We start from the raw sequence: 13,503 nt of genomic DNA, 5'->3' as shown, positions 1-13,503 counted from the left end.
GCTTACCCACAGCTAAGGACCCAATAATTAAAGCAAACAGATAACTTTCAGAATGGTAAAAGATATTTGCATGTTATAAATCTGACATAGGGTTGATAACCAGAATCTACAGAGAACTAAAATTAATCAACAATAAAGAGCAAACAATCCCATCTATCACTGGGCAAAAGACATAAACAAAACATTCTCTGAGGAAGACAGACGAATGGCCAACAAACATGAAAAAATGCTCATCATCCCTGATGATCAGAGAAATGCAAATCAAAACCACCCTGAGATGTCACCTAACCCCAGTGAGAATAGCCCACATCACAAAGTCCCAAAGCTGTAGATACTGGCACAGATGTGTAGAGAAGGGAATATTTATATACTGTTGGTGGGATTGCAAAATAAGACAGTCTCTTTGGAAAGAAGTATGGAGAATTGTCAAAGAATTCAAAACAGACCTTCCATTTGATCCTGCATTACTAGGCATCTACTCAGAAGAAGAAAAATCATTTTATCATAAGGACATTTACACTAGATTGTTTACTGCAGCTCAATTTACAGTCGCCAAGATGCAGAAACAACCTAAATGCCCATCAACTCAGGAATGGATTAATAAACTGTGGCATATGTATACTTTGGAATGTTATTCAGCCACAAAAAAAGATGGTGACTTTACAGCCCTTTTATTAACCCTTAAATAAAAAGCCAAACTTCACTAATAATCCTAGAGGGAAACAGTGCGGTTAAAGAAAAGAGTATAAATTAAATGAAAATATCTAGTATCTGTGGACTAGTTATTCAAATATTCCACCATTCAAATAATTCAGCCCAATAAATACACACTTATGACACTACTGAAAAGAGTACGTCAGCATCAGACACTACAGAGATACAAACATAGCTCTTGACTTCAAACAGCTCTGACAGCACAGAACATAATCAAGTAGAAATGCCTGAGACACTAAAACAAAGAGCTCTGTGTAAGGAGAAACGAAAGAAATCAAATTAATGTGGATCATATAAAAAATAAAAGAAAATCCAAGGCACTTAAATAAATAAATTCAGATACGGTGGCTATAAAGGGAAGTCTAAGCTTTTCCCTTGGTTCCCAATTCCCAAGGTTCTGCCCTCTGTCATATCAGACATCACCTCAGGCTATTAGAAAGATGGCTACAGCAGTCCCAGATGAGCTCTGGGGAGAAGGAGAACCATCTCTTTTCTTCCTTTTCTCAAAAGCAAGAAAAGCTTCCTCAGAAGCCTCTTGCAGATTTCTTTTTTATCTTCCCCGTAAGACAAAACTGTACTTTAGAAATGGACGTGAGAGAATCACTTCCAAAGGGAATGAGATCTAGTATAACCAAGATTAGAATGGATAAGGGTAACTATCATGACCATCACGCCAGTGTTGGCTGGGTATTTTGAGAACAACATTTCAGGCCTTGGACTGAAGAATAAATAAAAGAGAAAAATACATAAGCAAAGGAAAGGATGCGCCTACTAGAAGAAGAAAGCCAAATTCTGAAATCATACATTAAAAACACAGTTAGGGATAAAGAAGTCTCTTAAACTGCACTGTTGTTGTTCTCTGTAATACAAAAATTAATTTGCTACTCATCAGTAAATGCTAAGAATGCAGAGTAGTCTACTTTTTATGGAAAATTTTAGGTTATTTAACTATCAGAGAGGACAATCAGACTTACCACTCCTCATACCATTCAGATATTCTGGGCTGAGAACATTCCATATAATACACACAGGTGATTCTGCAGGCTCACTGTCAATAGTTGATCCTTGACAGCTCCTTCTCATTTGGGTTCAAGGTTTCACTCAAAAATCCACACACTCAAAACTGGCCCTATCTGCAAATGAAAGCATGCAATTAGGAGGCAAAAAGCTGCAGGGAGCAATTCCCCCTCCTCCCTCTATAATTAACTGATCCTAACGAAAACTGAATTCAAACATTAGACTCCCCAAGCACTATGTTTAAATTAAGCAACCTACATTTCAACACCTGTAATGTGCTTATTATACATGGTTACCACCCTTTTCCTAAGATATAAATTTATTGTTGCTTCCATAGTATACCAGGTACAACCCTACCAAATGTTGCCCACCAAATAGAATTCAGCAGACAGCTATCTTTGTTGGACCCACACAAGGTTGGTCTATACAACGTGTTAAAGGATCACCACCTACATTGATAAATCAAAAGATTTCACATGAAAATCAAGACTTCTGAGCTCTCTTGAAAAATTAGAAGATTTGGCAATACCAGACCCAGGTTTCCACTGGGTAACAATCGGCTGCAGCTGACTAGCAGTTAGTCCTTTAGATGGGGCATGGACTTTGTAGTTGTCCAAAGAGAACATTACTCTCTTCTGTATTACAACCTGGCTCACAGCTACCTGTCTGGACCCCATAGACATCTGAGCTTGCAAATTCTGTTACATTTCCAATAGCTCCCAGGGAGCATTTTGTTATTGCCAAAGTCGTGTGTGTTTTTCTGCCTTGAGGATGTAATACAAAATCTGACAATTAAGTTTGCAAACTCATCCTAGAAAAAATGCTACATAACGCATTGCGAAATATCACTATGGTCACCTTTACAGTATTCTTAGGAAGCTATGCACCAATGCCAGCACCTAGTGAACCTTCAAGGCAATTTTGGCTCTTTTTCTGGAACAGCCATCAAAGTTTTATTTACATTACCTTTGATGTCCTGAATGTCATCAAAAATGTCTTCCTTTCAATATTTCCTTTATCTTCAGGTAAAGAAAAAAGTCATTGGGGTCTACAAGAGGTGAGTAAGAAGGGTGTTCCAACACAGTTATTCATTTGCTAAAAACTCCTCAGAGACAGGGCCATGTGAGTTGGTGCATTGTTGTAATACAAGAGCTATGAGTGATTGGCCAAGATTTTCAGTTAAGATTTCCTTTTCTCTATCAATGTCGACTTGGTCTTTTGTGATTCTCACAGTCAGCCTTTGACTTTGACACACAATTTGATGAATTTTTGTAATGTTTTCATCAGTCCAACTTGTTAATGGCTGCCCTGACCTCTTTTCCATCAATGATGCTTTCTTTCCCCTAAGAAAAACCTTTGATCCATTTGTACATTGCTGTTTTCGTCATGGCATTATCCTCATAAATGGACTAACATGTCCCTGACTTCACTTCCACTCTTGCCAAGTTTACTGAGAAATATATGAATGTTTGTTCATTCCTCTAATTCAAGCTCTGACAGTCTCACACTGGCACACAAAAACATGTAATAATGAATACCACTCAGCAAGACACTGCCATGGTTGGCACAAATACAACTGTGATATACCAAGGTTAAGAAACTTTACCCAGTTGTTTATACAGGGCTGCCACAGTACAGTCTGTATAGTAAGCACAGACTGGCAAATTTGAGAACCTGTCAGACCTCATATAGCATAAGGGGATAACAAAATGAGCTTAGGAGTCAGAGCACCCAAGGTTTGAGTTCCAATTCTACAAATGACCTCAGACCTGCTTTTAACCTAAAATATATTTCTTCATTTCCAAGCATCCAAAGAAACCGATCAACACTTAAGGCAGTAGGCAAACAGACCCAAAATCTAACCTGTCCAAGCTGAATTGATAATCTTGAATCTATTGCTTCCATATTCTTTCCTCATTGCAATAAATCACATCATGATCTACACAGTTCTGTCAAGCCACAAACATGAAACTCATACCATATACTCGACTTGTTCTCTAAAACCATTACCAAGGCCATTGAATCTCCCTCCAAAATACATAATTTGAACAGATTCTTAGAATTCCAGCCATGAAAACAAAGAGGAGTTCCTCCCTCAGAATCAAATATTTTGCTAAAATGGCCTATTACTTCAATTATCTAAATAATAGTAGCTTAAAATGTCAATATTCCATATTATGAGGCATATTAGTATTTCATTACGAGAAAAATGAAAACAAAATATTGGGGGTGCTGCACATCACTCCTCGCAAGGTACTAAAACTACATATTGAAAGTTTACACATTTCTTCAACTCTAAGCTGGCAAGGTACCAAGAGGCTTTGCTAATTCTGATAATGAAATTAGGAAAACCAAAAGACTGCTAGAACTAGTGAGTTTAGAAAGGTTGTAGGATATAAGATCAATACTCAAAAACCAACTCTATTCCTATAAAAAATTATTCAAAGATGAGAAGCTGACACTGTATAAAATGATTTCATTTATAGTATCAAAAAGATGAATTATGAATAAATTAGCAAATGTGCAAAGACAAATAGAGATACACTACGTTCACAGATGAATAGAATCAATGGTGTTAACGTCCCAATTCTCCCCAGTTTAAGCAACAGTCAACACAACTGCAAAATCTCTGCAGACTTTTTTTGTAGAAATTGACATGTTGATCCTAAAATCATATGGAAATGCAACGGAGCTAGAATAATGAAAAAACTTTAAAAAATACTGTTTGAAACTTTATACTATCTCAATTCAAGGTTTATTATAAAGCTATAAAAATCAACAGTATGATACTAGCGTGAAGAGACAAAAAGGTCCATTAAACAAAATTTAGAGTCAAGAAATAGATTCACAAACATATGGTGCAAAGGCAATCCAGTGGAGAAAGGACCTCTTTTCTACAAATGAAGCTGGAATGACTCTATATCTGTATCTCATATCATACACAAAAATGTAACTCAAAATTGATCACAGACCTAAAGGTAAAGCCCAAAATTATAAAACTTCATGAAGAAAATAAAGGGGAAAAATCTTTGTGGCCCTAACTTATACAAAGTTTTACTTAGATACAACACAAAAGCATAATCGTAAAAGACAAACTACACTAGCTAGAGTCCTAGGTTTAGAGTAACATTTTGGTTTAGTTTCCAGTTTTCCCCAAGTGATAGTGGCTTAAATTATCCAGGCTTGACCCTATTACTCTAATGTTGAATGAAAAATATGTACTTAAATACATGCTCCATTTACTTGTTCATTTAAAGTCAAACACCAATTTCTTTGTTCTTCTCTAAGAAATCTAGGTCTGTCGGAGACAAATATAGACCTGTAAGAAATCTAGTCCAGGCCAATGTGTGTAGCTCACACCTATAATCCTAGCACCCTGGAGGCCAAAGTGGACACATTGCTTGAGCTCAGGAGTTCGAGACCAGCCTGAGCAAGAGCGAGACCTTGTCTCTACCAAAAATAGAAAAATTAGCTGGGCATTGTGCACAGGGGGGAATCTGTATTCTCAGCTACTCAAGAGGCTGAGACAAGAGGATTGCTTGAGCCCAAGGGTTTGAGGTTGCTGTGAGCTATGACAATGCCAGGGCACTCTAGCCAGGGGGTCTAGGTAAGATTCTATCTCAAAGAAAAAAGAAAAGAAAGAAGAGAAAGGAAAGAAAGGAAAAAAGGAAGAGAGAGAGAAAGAAAACCTAGTCCAATTTCATCATTTTTCAGACTCAAAAAGGTAAAGATATTTGCCTAAAAATCACCAACTAATAAATATAATGCCTATAAGCACAATAAATCACTGCCATTTAGTTTCTCTGTCAACACACTATAAAGAAATGTATATAATCATTCAATTAAACAGTTTAAATGAAAAGTTATTTGGCCAGTAATGTTGCCAAAGTTCTATTGGTAGGTAGCAGGAACAGAGAGCAGATCCCCAAGAGGCCTGGGGTGTCCCCCCGCCCATCTACTTACTACTATCACACCTCCACAGCTGCCATAGCCAGCCCCGATCACCACCATTACTGCCCCCATCACCACCACCATGAGCAGCAGGCACCCACCACCCCAACCCTCAGTACTGGCAGACGCCTAGCCCAGCACTAAGGGCACCAGTGCAAGAAGGCTTGGCCCAGGAAGCCTTGGTCAGGGATAATAAAGTCACCACAACTAAGGTTTAAGAAACAGTAAAATGGGTTCAATGTAAAAAATGGCTATGGTTTCATCAACAGGAATGACATCAAGGAAGATGTTCTGGTACAACAGACTGCCGTAAAGAATAATAACCCCAGGACATAACTTCACAGTGTGGGAGATGGAGAGACCAGGCAATTTGAAGGAGCTAAAGGAGAAAAGGATGCAGAGGCAGCTAATGTCACAGCCCTGATGGAGTTAGGGCAGTAAAGATGCAGCAGACCCTAACCAGTACAGACACGCTCCACATTGCAGGGGTCCTCTGCAGAATTACCAGGATAGTGAGAGTGGGGAAAAGAATGAGGGATCAGAGAGTGCTCCTGAAGGCCAGGTCAAACAATGCCAGTGGTACCACAGGTGAAAGTTCCCACCTTTCTACACAAAGGGACCAAATGGGCTTTGACCACAGTATTCTAACCCTCTTGTGCAGATAGAAGCGACGAAGGTGCTGACAGCCAGCGTGCAGGAGAACAAGGTAGACCAGCAAAACAGAGTATGTATAGGGGTTATAGACCACAATTCTGCAGAGACCCTCCTCGCCAAAGATAGCCCAGAGAGGACGGCCATGAAGAGGATAAAGAGAATCAAGGAGACAGACCCAAGGTCAGCAGCCACCTCAGTGTCAGTAGCAGTACAACTTCAATTACTGACGCAGATGCCAAAAAAACCCTAGACCACAAGATGGCAAAGACAAGTGAGCAGCAGATCCACCAGCTGAGAATTCGTCCGCTCCCAAGGTTGAGCAGGGAGGGACTGAGTAATGCCGGCTTACCATCACCACCATCGTCCAGTTTAGTTACCAACAAGAAGAAGTAAGTATGCAATTCCAGCAATAAGAAATGAACAAAATAAGGTCTTCACAAAAATGAAGACCTTAAGTGCTTGCTTTCTGCCCACTGACCAGATAATTAAAACTATCTGCATAATCTGTGCAGCATGAGGTTTTTATCCTTTTTATCTAAAAATATCTCTCTTGGTAACAAATGTATTTTTTGGTAAAGCCTGTTTTTTCCCAATATGCCTTTAAAGGCTTTTAAATTGTTTCACATCTCATCTAGTTGAGATTTTTAAGAATTTCATTTTTTATTTAATAAAAGTTTACAACTTGATTTTTTTTTAAAAAGTCAACAAACTGTAAGCACCTGCTGTTAATAAAGGTCTTAATAATTTAAAAACATAGCCAGTAATGACACTTAAGACCCAAAGACATTTAGGATTGCCTCCTACTATTGTTTGCTGATGATGTTAACATTGCAGAGCCTAAAAGTGTAAGATGTAGTAGAGTTACAGAAATGCACACAGGTGAGGGTAGCTATAACTAAGGCAAACATTTTAAACAAAAGGAAAGAACCTATTTCTAACTGATGGAGTTTCGCGGGCTGGTGGGAAAGTATGCATATGTCAGTGATGAGGCAGTAAGAACCGATTAGTGATGCTAATGCAAAATGGTACAACCACTCCGAAAACAGTTTAGCAATTTTATTATAAAAGTGAACATGCACTTACCATGCTCCCTAACAAAACCACTCCCAAGAGAAATGAAAACATATGTCCACACCAAGATTTTGTTTATGGTCAAACAAATATGGTTCCCAATTCTGACTGTCATGGAGTCGCTGGGAAGTTATTTTACCTCCCTGATAACTGGCTTTACTAACTACAAAATGAAGACAATTATTTCAGAGGATTATTTTAAGAATGTACTGGGTGGCATCTGTGGCTCAAGGAATAGGGCGCCAGTCCCATATGCCGGAGGTGGTGGGTTCAAACCCAGCCCTGGCCAAAAAAAAAAAAAAAAGATGTATAAAGTGTTTACTTAATACAATGATTGGCACAGGGTGCTAAAAACTGAAACTATTTTATTATGCAATTAATGAAATAAGTACATTATAACTGGAATGACTACTCATACTTGCTTATGATAGGCACAGTATGCCAGTTTTCACAACACGATTATTAGCAGCAGCCATTCCCTTTTTATCTCAGTATGTTCCAGTTTAGATGATAAATTATCTCAATATGTCCTAGTTCAGTGATAAATCATTTAGTCACCTTAATATATACCTAAAATACTTTCATAATTTTCCATCTATTTAGTTTTTCTTTCTCTTATTCCTTTTTTATTCTTTCTTTTTTAAATATTAAACTGTGTTAGTTTTTTATTGTTGTTGCAGTTTTGGCCAGGGCTGGGTTTGAACCCACCACCCTCAGCATATGGGGCCGGCGCCCCACCCACTGAGCCACAGGCACCTCCCTTTTTTTTTTTTTTCTTGAGACAGAGTCTCACTCTGTCGCCCTGAGCATCATCATAGCTCGCAGCAACCGTGAACTCTTGGGCTCAGGTGATCCTCTTGCCTCAGCCTCCCAAGTAGCTGAAACTATAGGCACCTGCCATGACACCTGGCAAGTTTTTTCTATTTTTAGTAGAGATAGGGTCTCCTCTGGCTCAGGCTGCCTCGGCCTCCCAGAGTGCTGGGATTACAGGCGTGCGCCACCACATCCAGCCTCTCTTATTTCTTTCTTTAGTGACACTATTTTGCTCTCCAACTCACCATCCCCCTATTCCAACCTCTCTGTTGCTCTCACTCTCCCTATCCAGGAGCTTGGTGGCCTCAATGCTACAAGTCCAGGTTCCTCTGTGGTCCCATACTCCTCGGTAATGTCATGGTTTCCAAACCCAATCTTTCTCAAATTCCTATCCATCCTTTCAGTCTAAATTTCAGAATAAAAGCTAGGGACCTAAAAACACCACCACCAATGGATTAAAATTTTAACTCTTTTAATTTTTTTTTTGCAGTTTTTGACCAGGGCTGGGTTTGAACCCACCACCTCCGGCATATGGGGTTGGCACCCTACTCCTTTGAGCCACAGGTGTCGCCCAAGAGATAACTACATTTTAACAGGGAACTTCCATAGAGACAACACCTTAACCCAAAGTAGAAAAATTGAAAACATAAATTTCAAATACTGTGACAAGCCAGGGAGGAGAGATTATCTGAGAATAATTTTCACTCTTCAAGACAAACAATTTAAGGGGGGGTAGGTTCTACTAAATACATATACCAGATCAACCCTGATTTCCTCTTTTGCTGGTTTCTAAATAATCCAGTCAAAAACACCAGAGGTTCTTAGCTCAAGTGTTAACATCAGATTTTACAGTTCTTAAGGGTTTTGTTCTGTGCTCTCATCTTTCACTCCACAAATGCTCCCCTAGGTCATATCAACCTCTTCCCTGAGTTAATTACCATGTACACTAATAACAGCCAAATCTACATTTCGAGCCCTAAGCTCTCCAGGCTAGATAGGTGTCTTGGAGTCTAGCCTCACTTATCTAACTGCATACAGTCCAGCTCCATCCAGAAACGCTTCCTTCTTCTCAAGCTTAACTGAGATCCACTTCTTAACCAAACTCTACTTCCCCACCACTTCCCTACCTTAATCCCATTCACTCTGTTTCCATTATATTCCCCTTCAGCTACCCTACTTTCTAAGTCAGAAATAAGACATTATCCTTATGTCCTACCATTCCATCTCCTTGCCTGCAGCCAAACAACCACATTCTATCAACTATTTTCCAGTACATTTCTTCCAACCCTATATGCCACTAATCAAGTTCTAGGAACCACCATCATGGCTTTAAAAAACAAAACAAACAAGCAAAAACAGATAATGGTTGGTAACTACTCTCCTGGTCACCAATCTCAGCTCCTCCACAATTTGTTCCTATTTTGGCTAGAATGACACGTCTGAGATGAATGTCTGATCATGTTACTCCTGACTTAAACCCCCCCTTTAAGGACTAATGTCCTCAGGAAAAGTTCAGTGTCCTCATATGGCTTCTAAGGGCCTTTATAACTTAGTCCCCACTTTTCCCTTCATCTACTGCCTCTTCCACTCACTGCCCCATAAGAATGCTGTTTAATTGTTCTCAATTTCTCTTCTAAAATACCAGGCTCTCTTTCTCTTGCCTACAGGACATCACACTGTTCCCTTCTACCTGGCGTATTCTTCAGGATCTGATATGGCTAGCACCTTCAGGAAGCCTTCCTCAATCTCTTCAGGCACATACCTTGTATCTTCCCTTCAGGTCATTTATACTACAGAGATATCATTCCTGGCGACACCTCCAAATCACGGTGAGAACTTAGCCTCAGAATGTCAGATTTAGAAATTCAAGAATACGGCACCCAGCACTGAGTGTCGTATTTTAAGAGATATTATACATTATAAGTTATCCAGAGAAAAGGGAGCAGATGGTGAAGAGTCTGAAAATTATGTCACATAAGCAAGAGTGAAGAAAAATAGAAAGATTTAGCCCAGCAAAATCCACAAGGGTAAGATATGATAGCCTTTTTATCTGCAGGCCGCAGCACAGTACATGAAAGAGGAAGCAGACTAATGAGCAGCCAAAGAAGGTAGACTACAAAGAAGGCAATTTTTGGTTTAAAAAATTGAAGAACCGGGCGGCGCCTGTGGCTCAGCGGGTAGGGCGCCGGTCCCATATGCCGGAGGTGGCGGGTTCAAACCCAGCCCCGGCCAAATTAAAAAAAAAAAAGAAAAAAAATTGAAGAACCACCCCCCAAAAATACAAGATGTCTAGAAAAGTGGTGAATTCACTAGAGATTTTTAAGTATCAGACACACTAAAAAGATTCCTATATTTGGGCATATGTCACACCAGACAGTATCAATAGTCCAAACCAATTGTAAGATAATGACACCTAAATTCATGAAATATTTTCAACATAACTAAACAGAAGCTTATTTAAAGCACATTACCCTAACTCACATTAATAACAAGCATAACTTTCTAAAATATGAAATTTAATTGCCTGTTTTAAAAAGAATTCAGAGGAATTGCCCATAGAAATAAGGGCGGCACCTGTGGCTCAGTCGGTGAGGCGGGTTCAAACCCGGCCCCAGCAGAACGGCAACAACAAAAAAATAGCCGGGTGTTGTGCCAGCTACTTGGGAGGCTGAGGCAAGAGAATCGCTTAAGCCCAGGAGTTGGAGGTTGCTGTGAGCTGTGTGATGCCACGGCACTCTACCTAGGGCCATAAAAAGTGAAACTCTGTCTCTACAAAAAAAAAAAAAAAAAAGAAATAAGTGATGACATTTTCCCATGTTAATAAACTTTCTAAGTAAAAGATGAAAGATCTTTCAATAAGCTAGTAAGTAAGGTCTCATGATTTGACTCTGCTTAAAAAAAAAAACAAAAACAGAAAACCAGGTGCCAACTTGTCAATCTATTATTTCTCAAAGGGTAAAATGACATCAAAAGGGCTTTTTTACAATGCAGTAACTTTGAAAAAGACTTCATAGAGTGACAACTATTCATCTTTTCATTTAAACAAGAGGAAGAAGAAAAGACAAGAAAGCATTTATAACAGTTTCTTAATGTTTTACATAATGGCTATAGGTAAAAGAAGAAAAACTGCACAGAAGAATGGAGCCAAATAAAGGCTCTGTTCTCTGTTGTCAGATTTGATTAATCTTGAGAACAAACTGATTTGGAAAGAAGCCATTTTTGCATGAGAACAAAAATGCAACATATACACAAAACCAGACTATAAAGTATTTAATCAAATCATCCTTGTCCTGATTTTTTTCAATACATAAAAACATCTAAATTAATAACTGTCATCTTTAACTCACAATTTATAATCTTCATACTTTTATGACACTTAGAAAAACAATTCTCATTAAAATGTTAGTTTTAATAAACATGCTGCACTCTTTATGTTTGAGTTTATTAAAGCAGGTAGATGGTCTTTTGTCCCCAGAGGAAGATCTTTTATAAGGATCTTTAAAAAAAATTTTACATCTATTTCCACACAACTTTCCAAAACACATTTGCATACATGGAAGGCTACAACAGGGAAGCAACTTAATAACTGGAAAGCCTCTGTTAGGGGTTGAATTAGCTCCCTCTTTCCCCATAAAAATATGTTGACATCCTAACCCTACAATACCTCTGAATGTGACCTTATTTGAAACAGGGATGTTGCAGATGTAATTAGTTAAGATGAGGTGATACTGGATAAGTGAGCCACTAATCCACTATGATCGGTGTCCTTATAAGACATGATGATGAAGGTAGGGACTAGAGTTAAGCAACTACAAGCCAAAGATTGCTAGTAGCTACTAGAAGCTAAGAGGAGGCAAAGAAGGGTTCCATTCAGGTTTTAGGGAGAGCATTGCTCTGCTCACAGCTTGATTTTGGACTTTTAACCTTCACAACTGTGAAACAATAAATGTCTACTGTTTTAAGCTACCTAGTTTGCAACAGTTTGCTGTGGTAGCCCTAGGAAACAAATACAGCCTCCACTTGAAAAAATAACAACAGTCACATAAATCTAAATGTTACAATCATGATCACTACAATCTATTACCCATTCAAGACAGGATTTTAGTTTTGCTTCAGCATGGTCATGGTCAACATGGTTTCTACTCATCAGAAGTAAATCCATGTTTCTGTTAAATAACCCAGGTATGAGCAGCACCTGTGGCTCAGTGAGTAGGGCACTGGCCCCATATACCGAGGGTAGCAGGTTCAAACCCGGCCCCGGCCAAACTGCAAAAAAAATAGCCGGGCGTTGTGACAGGCACCTGTAGTCCCAGCTACTCGGGAGGCTGAGACAAGAGAATCACCCAAGCCCAAAAGCTGGAGGTTGCTGTGAGCTGTGATGGCACAATACTCTACCAAGGGTGACAGAGTAAGATTTGTCTCTTAAAAGAAAAAAAAAAAAAACACTTATTCACTAACTACAGGATACCATTATCTAGGCCACCAGATTATATGTTACAGTGATGTTCTTACTTTATATTCTATCTATTTTAACTAGGCAGTACATAGACATAGTAAAAGAGGATATAAAGAAAAAAGTATTTCACCCTCATTCACCTGTCCATCAATCACCCTGTTCCCCACTCCATAAACATTACCAGTTTTTTTCTGTATCTTTCCACTAAGATTCCACTAAGTATGCATTTATAAAAATGCTATATATGTCATGTACCCGATGCACATAAACTAGAGGATACTCTACGTATCGTTTTGACTCTTGTTTTTATCATTTTCAATGTGTCTTGCAGATCACTCTACTTATGTAGAACTTACTTTATTTGCTGCACTATATTTCATTATATAAATGCATCATAATATATCTACCCAATTCCCTACAGATATATAGGCTGCTGCCAATACTAATCTTTACCACAAACGATGTTGTAATGGCTAAACTTTCTCATCTTTTTATTGAGCCCTTTCTGTGCCTTCCTAATTATAACAGAAATCTCCTGTTCCCTTCCCTGCCAGTCCCCATGACCATCTCATGCTTTTTTTTCCTCACAGCACTTTATCCGGCATTCTATATTTTGCTCATTTATTGCTTATCTATATCCACTAGAACGTAGGCTCCATTAATACAGGGATTTTTGTTTCCTTTGTTCACAGCTAAACCCCTAGTGCCTGAGTGTCCTGCAAATAGCTAGTGCTCAATAAGTATTTATTAAGTAGCTGAATGTTTTCATTTAATCCCACAAAAGAAATAACATACATGATAACTATAAGGGACAGTGTATTGTCCCT

At 38.7% G+C, this 13,503-nt stretch overlaps 1 protein-coding gene across 2 annotated transcripts in view; it reads right to left on the bottom strand.

Moving 5' to 3' along the window:
• The window catches only part of CDC42SE2 (CDC42 small effector 2), a 96,533-nt gene that overhangs the window by 57,782 nt on the left and 25,248 nt on the right, over nt 1–13,503 (bottom strand). Inside the window, exon 2 of one of the 2 annotated variants that reach the window (XM_053566667.1) lies at nt 1,689–1,847. The exons of the other annotated variant lie outside the window; for it this stretch is intronic. The gene's annotated coding sequence lies outside the window, so the exon portion shown is untranslated. The remainder of the gene's footprint in view (nt 1–1,688; nt 1,848–13,503) is intronic. 2 annotated transcript variants of the gene reach the window in all.

The sequence above is a fragment of the Nycticebus coucang genome, chromosome 17, assembly GCF_027406575.1.
Source record: "Nycticebus coucang isolate mNycCou1 chromosome 17, mNycCou1.pri, whole genome shotgun sequence".
Lineage (NCBI taxonomy): Eukaryota > Metazoa > Chordata > Mammalia > Primates > Lorisidae > Nycticebus > Nycticebus coucang.
The sequence above is the reverse complement of the archived record's forward strand: the minus strand, read 5'-3'. Positions and strand labels throughout refer to the sequence as shown.